The sequence below is a fragment of the Leptonychotes weddellii genome, chromosome 6 (genome assembly GCF_054177405.1).
Source record: "Leptonychotes weddellii isolate Sample4059 chromosome 6, ASM5417740v2, whole genome shotgun sequence".
NCBI lineage: Eukaryota > Metazoa > Chordata > Mammalia > Carnivora > Phocidae > Leptonychotes > Leptonychotes weddellii.
The window spans coordinates 97,399,663-97,413,854 of NC_138374.1; the positions used below are offsets into that span (position 1 = coordinate 97,399,663).

A 14,192-nucleotide genomic window follows, 5' to 3' on the forward strand; every position below is an offset into this window, starting at 1 on the left:
TCAACCACTCCAATCAAGCTTCTGATTCTTCCATTTTCTTGTCATGATCCCCAGTAATCTAATATTGTCTATCCAATGGAAACATATGTGCCCTCATCCTACTGAACCAGTTAGCAACATCCTACTTTCTGAAACACTTTCCTCTCGTGACCTTAGTGTCATCCACTCTCCTAGTTTTCTTCTTACCTTTTATCTTTTTTTTTCCCCCTCACTTTTAAGCTCCTCTTTTTCTACCCAGTCTGAACTTTGAAGTGGTCTAGAATTCTCTCTTTTTCTTACCTACATTTATTTCCCAGGTGATCTCACCTGAGGCTTGGGTTCCAGTTGCTACCAGCAGCAGAGTATAGGCCCCTGACTAGGCTTCACAGGCTTTAAAGAGAAAAGCAAGGATGATTCCAGACAGAAATTAGGTTGCACTTAACCAAGTGTACTCCCCACCAAAATCAGACAGGGTTCCAAGGTCACAGCCTGAGGTTCAGTCATATACTCACTTCTCTCCAGGTGGTAGTCTTTCCCCAGGAGAGAGCATCACACAGGCTTATCTAGAACAATCCTTTCTGTTTTACCTCCACTGTCTTGCTTTGAAGCTCCTGAAGTTCCTCTTGTTCCTCTCCTGAGTCCACTTCCTGTCACAGAATATTCCAGAATGAATCCAACACAACCATCTCTCATTTACCCTGATCCTCTGACTTTGCGTCCAGGATTTTTTCCACCATGTCAGGCTGCCCCTCAGTTCCTTACTTATAGACAAGTAAAATGAAGTTTCATTTTATGCTACCCTGTATACGTGTTTTGCATGAGATTGTTATCCTTCATCCATGCCACCACCTCCCCAAAATAATTGAGCATCCATATATATGGCTCCATAAAATACTAGCAGGCAATTCACTGTGGCACAGAGTTTATTTTTCCAAACAAGTAAGACAAAAAGCTTAGCTTAAAAATGAAAAAACACTTTATACTCATGCATATAAAAAACATCAAAAATAACATATGTATTTTCTATTGTTTTCCTTTGCAACAATTTACTATGTCATATTTCAAAACAAAAGCTAGTTTCCATAGGAAAGAAAAACAGATTAAGTCAAACAATGAAGAAAGGAGTAATGTTCACAAGGTTTAGATTTGAAATCTTACATAGTTTTTCCAAAGACACTGATGTTTGCTGGCACTTTACTACTTTTAATCTTGAGCATGAAATTCAAACTTCTATGGAGATAAAACCATATATCTACTTAAAAAAACAATACCTTGGTCCCTTCCTGGTGTGATCCTTGGATAAATTTCTTCTGCAACTCTTTACAGTGTGAGTAATGTATCTCCTTCTCTAGATTTTTAAAATTGGTTGGATTGCAAACTGTCAGGAAAGAGTCAAGTGACAACTAAAGCAAAGTAAGATATGAAGGAAGATATGTTTCTCAAAGCATATTCCACTGACAATGCATTGGTTAATAATGATGTTTATGACAAAGTCTATACTGTTGCTTGGGTTATAAATCACTTATCTATGACCTTTGATAAGAACCAGACATTGCCTCATTACTGTCTCATCTAAGAACTATGTCTTGCAATGAATTCTGGTAAGGTCTATTTTTCCCCATTAGTGTGGCATGTGTGTTAAAAATTAACAGTAGAATTATTAGGTGACCTGCTCAGACCAGTGTTTCTAGAACTATAAATCTATGGCTAGCAAGTATTAATTTATTTTTATCAGAAATTTTGACACTCCATAAGAAGAATTACTGAAGCAGTCAGATTCCTGAGCCTTACTGACCATCATTAATCCTGGTACATAGGAAGGAAACACAAAGCAACTGTATTCCAACATTGGTTACCTTAATGCTCAGAGATTATCTAATAGCTCAGAGATTATCTAATAGCACATTCATTTGTTACTTGATCTTGGCATTTAAGGTATATTCTTGAACCAAGAGTTCAATTGATTAGTGAACTATTAATAGGGAAGGAATGATTCTGAGTGGCCTAAATATTTTGAGGCCAGGCAGACCTGTATTTCAATCTCAGCTCTACCTTGTACTAGCTATGTAACTTTAGGCAAATTGATTTATCCCTTAGCTTCAATATCTTGTAAATATCAGAGTGCTAACATGTAACCTTAACAAAACTGGAGTTTGGATTTAATGATATAAATGTAGGTACAGTATCTGGTTCTCAATAAATGTTAGTTTCTTTCCCTTGAACAATTTTACATTGAAAATCAATGGCCGACTCCATCATATCAGAATTGCTAACTGAATTGCTTAGGTATTCCTAGAGTATTTGCCTATATGCTGCCTCTAGAGACAAAAAGATTTTTAGGGCTTTGGAGTTCAATATAAAACCATCTGATGACTTCCATCCAATGACCCATTTCATGAATAGAATTCGTCACTTACAAATGCTATTGAGTTAAAATAATAAAGATATGAAGGCCTTTATGAAAGAAAATAATACCTGTGGGCCCAGCTAGATTTTTTTAAAACTAAATTTAGTCAGTTTGTAATAACCACTGAGTTCACTAAAGTATATGGTTCAGAGCAAAGAGAAGGAAGTGGTTATCTCAACTGAAAAACAAAACAAAACAATGATGTTGAAAATGCAGAAGAAAATAAGATGAGATCAGAGCAAACACAAATTCTATCAAAATATTCCTCTGGCTTCACTGATGAGTACATGGTAAACACCACACTAGTCAAAACAATGGTATTTCTGACTCGGGCCCCAAAATAGAGAATTGCAAATTAAATTAGGTTACATTCATACAACAAAGTTGTATGCAACCATCAAAAATGATGTTGAAGAATAATATTCAATTTATTTTTTAGAAGGTTATTTAATAACATGGAAACATCTTAAGAATTGATGATGTAAAAAAGAAAGCTATGAAACAGTATGGGTAGCATTCTATTAAGGAAGGAAAGCATGGAGGGATGGAAGGAAGGAAGGAGGGAAGGAAAGAAGGAAGGAAAGGAGGGAGGGAGGGAGGAAAAAAGGAAGGAAGAAAAGAAAGAAGGGAAGACAGGAGGAAGGAAGGAAGAAAGGAAGAAAGGAGAAAACACCAGTATATTAATAGTAGTTTACTCTAGGTAATGGAAATTTGAGCAACTTTTTATTTTTTTCTAGCTTTATTGAAATATATTTGACATATAATAGTGTGTAAGTTTAAGGTATATAACATGATTTTATATACATACACATTATGAAATGATTAGCCCAAAAAGGTTAGTTAACATATCCATCACTTCACATATTTGTGTGTGTGTGTGTGTGTGTGTGTGTCGGTGAGAACATTTAAGATCTACTCTCTTACCAATTCTCAAATATACAATACAGTATTACCTATAGTCACCATACTGTACATTAGATCCTCAGAATTTATTCATCTTATAACTGAAAGTTTGTACCCCAAATCAAACTGGGAAATCAAACTCAATATATTTTGTAGATTTCTAAGTCAAACTAGGAAATCAAACTCAATCTATTTTATTTCAAAGCCCAACCTCCTAACACTCTATGTATAACCTTCAGATATTAGAATAATCACCTCACCAAGCTCTGCAATAAACTGGCCATATATGAAGCACTGTATTTAATTCTACACAATTTAAAATGAATCCAGAGGAAAGTGAAAAGAATTCTATAAAGTCTACGAACTAAGAAAAACAAGAAAAAGAAAGGTTGGTTTAGGTTGGAGAAGATAAAATTCATGAAGGACACAAAGAGAGGGGTAAATTATTTTCTCATTCCTGTCTCATCTACTCTGGTTCCTCTAGGGAACAAGCTTCCCACCACCACTCATGGAAAGATACATCTAGCCTCTCATGCCTATTATTGGATTTATGTTGAACTCTTAGTCCTCATGGTCTTTATCACACAAGAGTCTTCTTGGTCTTTGTAGGCTCACCTAGAACTTCTAGATGACCCCTCCCAAGACCATCTCTGCCTCTGACCACACTATCTTCAGCATGATATTTTCTTAAGTTCCTTTCCAGGTAACATGCCAACCAGATTGAGCTGGCCTCAAACACTTCCCTCTTCTCTCTACAATGCCATAATAAGGAAGCCCCTCCATACCACAAACATGCATTTTCTTACCTGGCCTTGCTCCAGAGATCAATGGCTAAAACTGACCGGATTTTTTCATATTTTGCCTTGTTAAAGAGGAGATATTTCTAATAATTAGACATGTGAATAAAAGCACTGGTGCTTCATGGTATAATGAAGATACATCCCAGGAAGCATGGTGTGTATGCTGCATAGTGGAATCCTCATTATGTAATAACTCAGGTAGCACAAGCTGCTGAAATAAATACCAAATTTTTGGTAGCTTTAAACAATATAATAGTATGTCACACTCTTGTATTGATCAATGAGGATATTTCTATTTGACTGGTAGCTTTCCTGCATGTGGTGATTCAAGGATCCAGTTCCCTTCTACCTTGTGCCTCCACCATCCTCAGGAACATGGAGGTTGGTTGGTTTGTTTAATCCAGCCAGAAATGAGATAATAACGAGAAGATGCTTCTTAACCACCTCAGGCAACAAGTTATGTGCGCCAGATTCCAAAGGTAAGAGCTAGTCATATATCCCCACTGAAGGATAAGGGGAATCGGGAAATGCAGTCGTTGGCCACTGCCAAGAAGCCACTGCCCAGTAACTACTCCTCACTATGGAAGAGGAGTGCAAATCTTTGGTGAAGAGCCCATCAGTGCTACTGCCATTGGATAATAAAATGAATGGGATTTAAGTACTGTTTTAACTCCAATTTTCATGGCCCTCAACTTTCATAAAGGTTCAGCACAAGAAATATCCACCTGTATTTAACTGCAAACTCTTCAAATTTCTAGAGTTTGAACATATTGATAATAAGCTCTTGCATTAGGCTCTAAGGACTTGGAAGGCAAGAACTGACTCTTCTGAACTTTGTATGCCCAGAACCTTGCACTCTCTCCTGCACGTAAAAGCTGTCCCAGAAGTGTTTGTTGATTAAATGAATGGGGGATTATGTTATCCAGGGTTCCTTATACAAAATGAACCTGAATTCAATCTCAGGTATGTTTGTTTCTCAAGATAAATTTCTATGTCTGTCTGCCCCCTCCATATTAAGCAAGTCATGGTTCTGTGAGCATATAATATTGTGGTCCTTCACACATTTGCAGATACAGCTTTCTCTGCCTGGATTACCCTATCCCCACATGACTTCCCCTCCCTCAAAAGCTGGCTCAAGAATGACCACCTCTTCTCCACACAATCTTACCCAATTCTCCCCGCAGACTTAAGTACTTATTCCCCTGTGCGTCCATTATACCCATGATAATTCTTATCCTAATTTCTGGTACTTATCTGCTTATTTTCTGTCTCTCCATTAGATTATAAACCATTTAAAGGTAAGAACCATGGCATTTTATCCTTATGTTATCAACATATTGGGCACTATCTGACATATCAGAGAAGCTCAACTAATATTTGTTAATTTGTAAATTGTCATTGCTTTAATATAGTCAATGCTTAAATAAAAACCATACTGGTACTTGAAGAATGATATGCCTTCCTCTCTCACTTCCTTTCCCCCAAACACACAGTGACCTGATTTATTGAAACAAATCAGAGTAGATAATGAAAGCAGACAATCCTCAATACCATATTTAATTTGGAAAGTCTCTAATTCCATTCATATTACAATACCTGTATCTCTAAACACAATAATGCATTCTTTGTTGCATTACATTACAGTTTCATACTGACTGATCCCTAACTGGATCTTAACCAGTATTTTGTCTGTGTGATAATCACTTCAGCAGAAATGTTTTTCATATTTTGTATTTGTAATACAATATTTATAAATTTCAAAGGCTCACTTGCCTTCAAACTGAAATCTTTAACTTCTCAGATATTATAAGAGAAGGCAGGGGGGAAAAACTAACATTAACTGAACTCCTGTGGGGTCCTTGATGCTTTACATACTTTATTCATCAAAATCTTACATCAACCTAGTGAGAGATAAGCATTATTATCAACATTTAGACATGAGCAATCTAAGGTTTAGAAAGTATAAAACAATGTTAGAGCCAGGATTCAAATTCAGATGCCTCAGGCTCTGTGGTATGCTGACTAATGATCCCCCAAGATGTCCATAACCGCATCCCCAGAACCTGTGGATATTACCTTATATGGCAAAATCGACTTACCAGATGTGATTAAGGATCTTGAGATAGGGAGATTATTCTGGATTATCTGGGAGGCCCTACATCTAATCACAGAGTCCTTGTAGGAGGGAAGAAGAGAAATTTTGACTCCAGTAGAGGAGAAGGCAGTGTGACCATGAAAGCAGAGATCAGAGTGATGCATCCAAGGACTGCTGGGGTACTCTACTCTGGAAGTGGAAGAGGTAAGGAACAGATTCTCCCCTCTCATCTCCAGAAAGAACCAGCCCTGTTGACCACCTAGATGTTAGTCTCTTAAGACTTCCTTTGGACTTCTGATTTCCAGAATACAGGAAAATAAATTTGCTTTGTTTTACATTTGTGGGATTTGTTGCGGCAGCAACAGAAAATGAATACAGGCTCCAAACTTAAAACCTATATAAATCAATTCAGTGCAACAAATACTCAGTACATTCTTAAAACCAAGTCCTGCAACACTGCCCCATCAGGAAAAGCCAACAACTGGAGCCATGTCAGACCAGATAGGGAAGTTCCAAATATGAACACCCTCCAAGAACACTTGAGCCATCATTATGACTATTCCAAAGTAAAATCTGGAATTCTTTAGCCAAGTGCTCCAGGAGATATTCCCAGCTGAGAGGAAGGAATGGTGTGAGTGCCAGTCTCTCAGGTAGCCAAGCCATAAGACCTGTAGAACTAAATAAAAAATTTGAACTGAACCCACAAGCCTGAGGTGGCCAACACAAACCTCAGTAGAACTAGTTGTACTTCCAGTAGCAAAACACTTTCAAACAAGGGCCATATTACATTTCCAACTCTTGGGGCAAAGCCTTGCGTATGTTCTACAGTAGCCTAGGACTGGAATTTACCAGAGAATGAGTAACTCAGAAAAAAGGCTTGCAAACTCTGTGCCTAGCCCAGATGGAAAAACAAGCCATGGGCTTTGATGCAGTACAAACTCCAGACCTCATGCCAGCAATAGCCTCCTCCAGGATTACATTTGGCATAAAAATGGAATTATAGTAGTTTGAATTACACATACTTTCCAATGCAAAATGTTTATATCTTCTGTTGTTCATTGAGACAATTCTCACTGGCTCTTGAGGCTGCTGTCCAGTGTTACCCTCTCAGGGGAAGTGACTCGAGCAGGAAACCACCACTATGGCCAGGAGAAAGGAGAATCTTCTGAATGAAATTAGCTTTTGTTTTCCTGCCCCCTTTTGATGTTGATGGATATTTCTGCACGAAAAATTTTCAGTTTTAGTCTGAAATATTTAAACAGGTAAAGCTCAGAGGTATAAACAGTAAGTTTGTGTGGTAAGGCAAGTTTTTCTGACTGAGGACAAAACATAAACATAATGAGAAATATGATGGAAATCTAAAGGAATTTTAATAGAAAAGATTTAAAGTAGTAAAAATATTTTATAGAAATCCTTAGTGAATAATCTGTTCTCAAATTTTAAAATTCTATTTATTCCTTCATCAGTCTCTCTCAATTTCTGACATGGTGGGTATAAGAATTGTCAAGTCCCATGAACTGTACTTAATGTTTTAAAATGATCCTGACTATTTCAGATGAACTCTATCAGAAAATGTCTCCCTAACACTCATTTATATCAAATCAATAGGTAGTAATTGAACATCAGTGATCCATGAATTTCTGTGACAGATACGGCAGTCAAAGTCAGTACCGTCTCACGGCTTATAATCTACTAAGGAGAAAGAACATAAGTATGTAAAATATTAAATGACAAAGTTTTAAATATTGGGTGAAAATAGAAACCCATCATAATGTAGTACATGGGTAGACAACACATGATTCTATCGACAAAGGCCACCATTGAGATTTAAGGAGAAGGAAATTGGATTAAAACAGCAAGGCTAGGAGACTAGGGAATTCAGTTGTTTCTATCATGTTATGGTGTGGCTAAAGCATAGTGAGTAACTGGTATGATGGAGAGGGATGCAGACATTGGAGTCATACAGACCAAGTATCACACCCCAGTTCCGCTACTTGCCAGGCATCAGATCTGGGCAATTACTTCAACACTCTGAGCCTGCTTATCTTCCTCTGCAATATGTGGATCAAACCTACCTCCCAAGATTGTACTGAGGTTAAAGTGAGAATGTATATAAAGTTCTCAGCAGATAGTAGATGTTCAAAAATATTAAAACCTTCCCTGGGGCAGGAGTTGTTTGGTCCTCAACAAAAATTTTTTCTGAAATTGTCATGACACCCTGTTATTCTCCTAAATATATACAATTTATTTCAGAAGTCTCCTGCACAGATAGTGTCATGAGATTTTGTGACTGTCCAATGAGGTATGGGTTTATAGTTCGTCATCATGGACACCACACAGAAAGTGACTCTCCCTTCAGAAACTCAATTCCAAGGGGTTCTGGCTGGCTCAGTCGGTAGAGCATGTGACTCTTGACCTCAGGGTTGTGAGTTTGAGCCCCATATTGGGCATGGAGCCTCCTTTAAAAAATAAATAAAATAAAATCTTTTTTTTTTAAAAAAAAGGAACATTTTAATTCCTGCCATTGCCACAGGACACAGAGAAGCTACATATTTCCTCAATTCTATGACGCACATTTTCTACATATTAATACTTCTGAAGTAGGAATGTGGTTTATAAATGACATCCAAGGAAGTCTGTCAGGAATAGCCTTCTAAATAAAATGTTGCTATTAATATAGTAGTTTGTTTTATAATTAATGGCATCTTGGCCTGAAGGAAATACAGTCATGGCATTAGAAAAAAATGGAGCATCAGTGGACAATAAAGGTGGGCTCAAGTTTAGAGGCAAAAACCACAGACTTAATACCATAAAACTGTACACTTAAAAAATTGTTAAAAGATCATTTTTTGTTTTATATATATTACTACAAAAAATAATTTTAAGCCACAGAATATGCAACCATCTCCTGGATTAAGAAGTCATTACTGTGCAATGGAACCAGCACTGTATATGGCATATTAGAAAAGAACAAAGCCTTCCATAGAAACCAACTCGTTATCTGCTCTCCAAGCCTATTCTTTGAAGAAAAGCATATGAGTAGCCGAAGACATCTCTACAATCAGTCACCCATGCTCTATAGCAGCACATGGTTGCTCCCAAACAGGTGGACCTGGACAAGAGTCAATAAAAACCCAGAGGAGATGCTGGTGAACACTCATCTCTTAGTCTTACTACTCAAGGTTCACTTAGTGCAGAAGACCTAGAGAATGATATTGGAACCCACCATGGATTATTCAAAGTGCTCTAGGTGCTTTGTGAATGGTTCTTTGGAGCAGAATCAATCAGGGCAACAGGTAACTTCTCCTAGAAAGACAATTCACTGCATTCACTGAGTCCTGCTGTTGTTTCCAAAAAGTGATACAGATCCTGGTAGTTCAGTATTCCACAACTGGTGCTGCTGGGTCAGAAGAGGTCCAAACAAGTGGCTCATCCCTCCACACCTCACTTGGCATATGTTACCATATGAAATGTCCAGGATCGGGCATTGCTTAGAAAACTTGGCATTCAGAAACACTAATGGCCAAGCCAGTCTTTGTAAGGGAAAATTTTGTTACTGAATGCACCCACAGCCTCCAGCCCTGACTCTTACTTTGTTCACAAAACATTGGACAAGCACCAACATTGCTGGGGAGGAGGCTGAGTGACAGCCAAAGAACAGCTCACCATGCACACCCTTTTGTGGAGTCACCTCTGCAGTAGATGCTCTTTGACCAGTACTCTTACAAGACCTATCCTAGAGCCCAGTGCAAGAGAATCACCTCCTGGACTCTTCCCAAACTTCCTTGCCATCAGTCTTCAAGTCTTCTCTCCTTCCAGGCAAAATGGAACACAAGGTGGATTGTTTAAAATGCTGCCCATTGCGAGGATTTCCCTCCTCCTCCAACCTCCAGAGCAGATGGCTGTGCTGGGACCGCAGCAGCCCATGCCCAAAGGGTGACAGCAGAGCCATCTGTAAACCACACTCAAGCTTCTCCCCTGTGCCTGAATGAAGCCAACACCCATGAAACCACTGGTGTGGGTCCTACAAGCATAATGGCAAAACCAATGAAAGCAACTGAAATGCCCAGAAATGGGGGTTGGTTAAATAGAGCAAGGTATATAGAATGAAATAATATGCATCCATTTTAAATGATGCTATGAATATTCAATAAGATATTTTTTTTAGATGAAAAGATTGGTTGCTATAAGACTGTGAACATACACGTTAGGAAACAGTGATTATCTCTGATGTGTAAAATTATGAGGAATTACTTTTCTTTTTTCTGCTTATTTGCTTATTTTAAATTGCATACTATAAACATGTATTAGTTTTGTAATATACCTTTAAAATAAAAACCTTTGGTAGACAAAACATCGCTAACCTTCCTGACAACAAGCATGTTTTCAGGATCATTGAAGAGCAATGCTAATGTTGGTGGAATGATTTTGCTTGCTATGGAGAGTATAATAAGCAGGTGGGGGAAGTCATCTTCTGCAGAAAATTGCTTAAAGTTATTTTTCAAAAGATTCAAGGAATCCAAAAGGGACTTTGTAAATTTCTAGATAACCAATTCAGCCCTTAATAAAATGTTTAATTCTAGTTGCCAAATAAATTTTTGATACAGTAAAAGTATATCTATATATCATATCCTCTTCTGTAATCAATATATATGCTACTTACATCTATTTTATTAGGATTTTAAAAATACATTTACTTATTTGAATATTATGTGTTTGCTTTTATAACATACTATTGACCATATCAGTGACTTATTTGTTTCAAAGTTTAATGCTAATCTTGTTTCTATAGAGAAAATACAATCTACTCCATGTTGATCTACTTTATTATAGTGTCTAAAATGTGCTACAGAAGAAACTATCCAAATAAAAATATGCAATGGACTTTTCTTAACCAGAGCTCCCTATAGACTCTCCTTTATACTCCTGTATGAGGGTATTATTTGCAATTCTTTTACTGTGCCTAGTTTAGGTGGCCTCTCCAACAAGTTGACGGCCAATACATAGGCCCACATACATGCATTTACAAAGTTCATCTTTGTCATTTGGGTCAGAGACTAAAAAGAATATGGTGCACATTCTAAAAAGATTTTCTTTCAAAGTGTTATTTTTGTGTTTGATCCACAGTCTTAATTACCCTTCACAGATATACATTCAGTTTCTTTGGGGACATGTTGAGGTTATGTATTTAAAGAGAATTGCAACATCAGAAGAAATGACATGCAATTTAGTTAAGGTATTTGTTTTCTTCCACATCATTAATGGCTATTTCTCTCCCACCCATGAGTACAGACACTGAGGCTGAGATGGGCAATTTTAACATCTAGGGGCCATACATTGACATACATTCCACTCCCATGCCTAGAAATAAGAAGAAAAAAAGAAATGATTATCATTCCAATCAAATGAAACTTTAAGTGAAATGGAATAAAAATAATTACCTAGATAATTTCTTTCCTATAATATGTAACATTCTATTTGACCCAGAATAAAGTGGGAGGCAGGTTTCTTATCTAGTTCCACTCATCCATATGCTATTACCATGATTCTCCCTCCCAGCATTCTCTATTTCATTCATATACAGAACCCTCACTGATTATAGAGACTAACCTACTAAAAACTTTGGGAGGGTCTTCTGCCTCACAAAATCTCCCCCCACTGCTCAGAAATTATGTCCTTAGAAAATTCATTTTGGGGAGTCTTAAAGGCTTCTTTTCAGGCTTCAACAATCTTGCCAAAAAAAAGAGTAAATCCTGTTCCCTAAAACTACTCACATCTTGAGGGTGTGGGGACGGGCTGCAGTTTTGGGGGAAGGAGCCCAGGGAAGGAAGGACAGAGAGAGAGTAGGCAGGAGCAGAAATCTTACTGGAGGACAGACTGCATCTGACTTCAAATACAAAAGCATTTATACAAGCTACACAGTTTTTCTACTGCTGTTGAAGACTCCTTTGTGTTCATGTTTAAAATAAAATGATTACAAATAAAAATACAAAAGTTGTAAACTACACCACACTAGAGTCAGAAGTAAGAAAAACAGGAAAAGTTAAACACTTCGGTGGAGGGCAAGAGGCAGGAATGGGTTCTGTTTTACTGAACTCTGGCTAGGGTGTTTTGTTTTGATTGTTCTTCAAACTTCCTTCCCCAATTGCACCACATCCCTTACGCTTAAAGCAGAAATTTCTGATCAGAATGTTGCAGCACCTAAAAGGCCAAAAGAAGGGCCTCAAAGAACAGCCATCTCAACCATTGAACCATGAAGCAATCACCACAGCCTGTGCCCCCAAAGCACAGAGAGGCTCCCATTCTGGGAAGGAGGCACCACCAAGGAAGAAACAACACTCCACCCTTCTTCCCGCAAACCAGTCAGAGGCTCTTTCCAGGCTGGTGTTGAGCAGACCCAGGAGGGAAAGGATCTGATGATCTGTGCCTTTCCATCCTCTCCTTCACTGCCCCTTTCCTGGAATCTCTCAAAACCCACATCCCACACTCACAGTCTACCAACAGCATCTCCATGACCTAGTACAGTCTCACTTTACCATGAGATATTGAACATTGGGGAAATGTGCTAAGGAAACCTCACTCAGAATTGGAGTTGGAAAGCCACGAAGGGAGGGCTCTCACATGCACTGCTCAACACAGTTTGCACCGTCTAGCATGAAGAAGGGAGATTTTCTCCACCCAGCAACAGCAAGCTTCCCTCGCCTGCAGCTCAAGAGAAGCCACAACCACTTCAAACTCTCATTTTCTTCCAATTAACTTTTGTTCAAAACAACCCCTCTCAACTCCCCCCTTTCCTCCATGGTTCTCTGGACTCACCCGTGGTTCACCATCGTGTGCTTATCCCAAATTGACATTTCTCTGCTCCCTAAATAAACTCGATTTTCCCGGTTGAATCGCTTACCTTTTTCTTTTAAAGGTTGACAACACTAAAAAAAGGCTTCAATACTTCCCTATAAATTGCTAATGATAGGATTTCTGATCTGCGGAGAAAGATATCTGATCTGGGAGAACCCATGGAAGACCTGTTCAAGAGGGTGCCTTCAAAGTACCCAGAGCTTTTGTCCTTCCACTGACCCTCACAAACCTGACACCCTGAGGGGCCTGGCAGTGAGGGCTCTTCCTCTGACCCAGGCTTACCTAGAGAGTGCTTTGAGCACAGTATCTTCTACTTCAAGACCACCTGAAGACCATTTTACCTGCAGTAGCTGGCTAGGGCTGCCATTACCAAACACTACAGACTGGGTGGCTTAAACAACAGAAATGTCCTACTGTTCTAGAGGCTAGATCAAGGTCTTGGCAGGTTTGTTTTCTTCTGAGGCCTCTCTCCTTTTGGATGACTGCCTTCTCACTGTGTCCTCACATGGTCATATGTCCTAATCTCCTCTTCTTATAAGGACACCAGTCATATTGCATTAGGGCTCACTCATATGACCTCATTTTAACTTAATTATCTACTTAAAGGCTTATATCTAAGCACAGTGACATCCTGAGGTGCCAGGGGTCAGGGCTTCAACATATGCATTTTGGAAGGACACAATTCAACCCATCACACTATCCTCCCATCTTCAGAAAGGAATTTCAAAAGCCACAGAAGGGTAAAACTGTTGTTTTGTGATTTAGCTAGAAAAGTTAAATCAGGTTTTCTTTGAAGAGAAGAAGTCCTATCATCTGAAGTGTGGAAGAGATGTTTCAAAATGGAGAAACCTGTCAGAGATTTCCCTGTTGAGGTTAGCTCAAGGAGGACATACACAAAGGAAAGAAACCAACTTGACCAGGAACCTGCCATGACAGTACACAAAAGAAGCTGAGGGGTCTCCTATGTTGTCAATAGGTGGTACAGGATGGGGAGCACCACTAAGCTGGATGCATTAGATGCTCTGGACAGCAGACCATGAATGAGACCAACTGGGATCACCCAGGTTTGATGACTTGAAAGAGTAATCTGACCCAGCAAGAACATATGGCACTACTTAGGGCTGTTTGTCATCTAACACATTCTTTTTTCTTT

At 38.5% G+C, this 14,192-nt stretch overlaps 1 long non-coding RNA gene across 1 annotated transcript in view; it reads right to left on the bottom strand.

Annotated features, from left to right (window-relative positions):
* Positions 1–375: 375 nt before the first annotated feature.
* LOC115940796 (uncharacterized) overlaps positions 376–14,192 on the bottom strand; it is a 95,995-nt gene continuing 82,178 nt past the window's right edge. The window contains exon 12 of the long non-coding RNA XR_014146450.1: positions 376–7,403. This is a non-coding gene — a long non-coding RNA (uncharacterized LOC115940796). The remainder of the gene's footprint in view (positions 7,404–14,192) is intronic.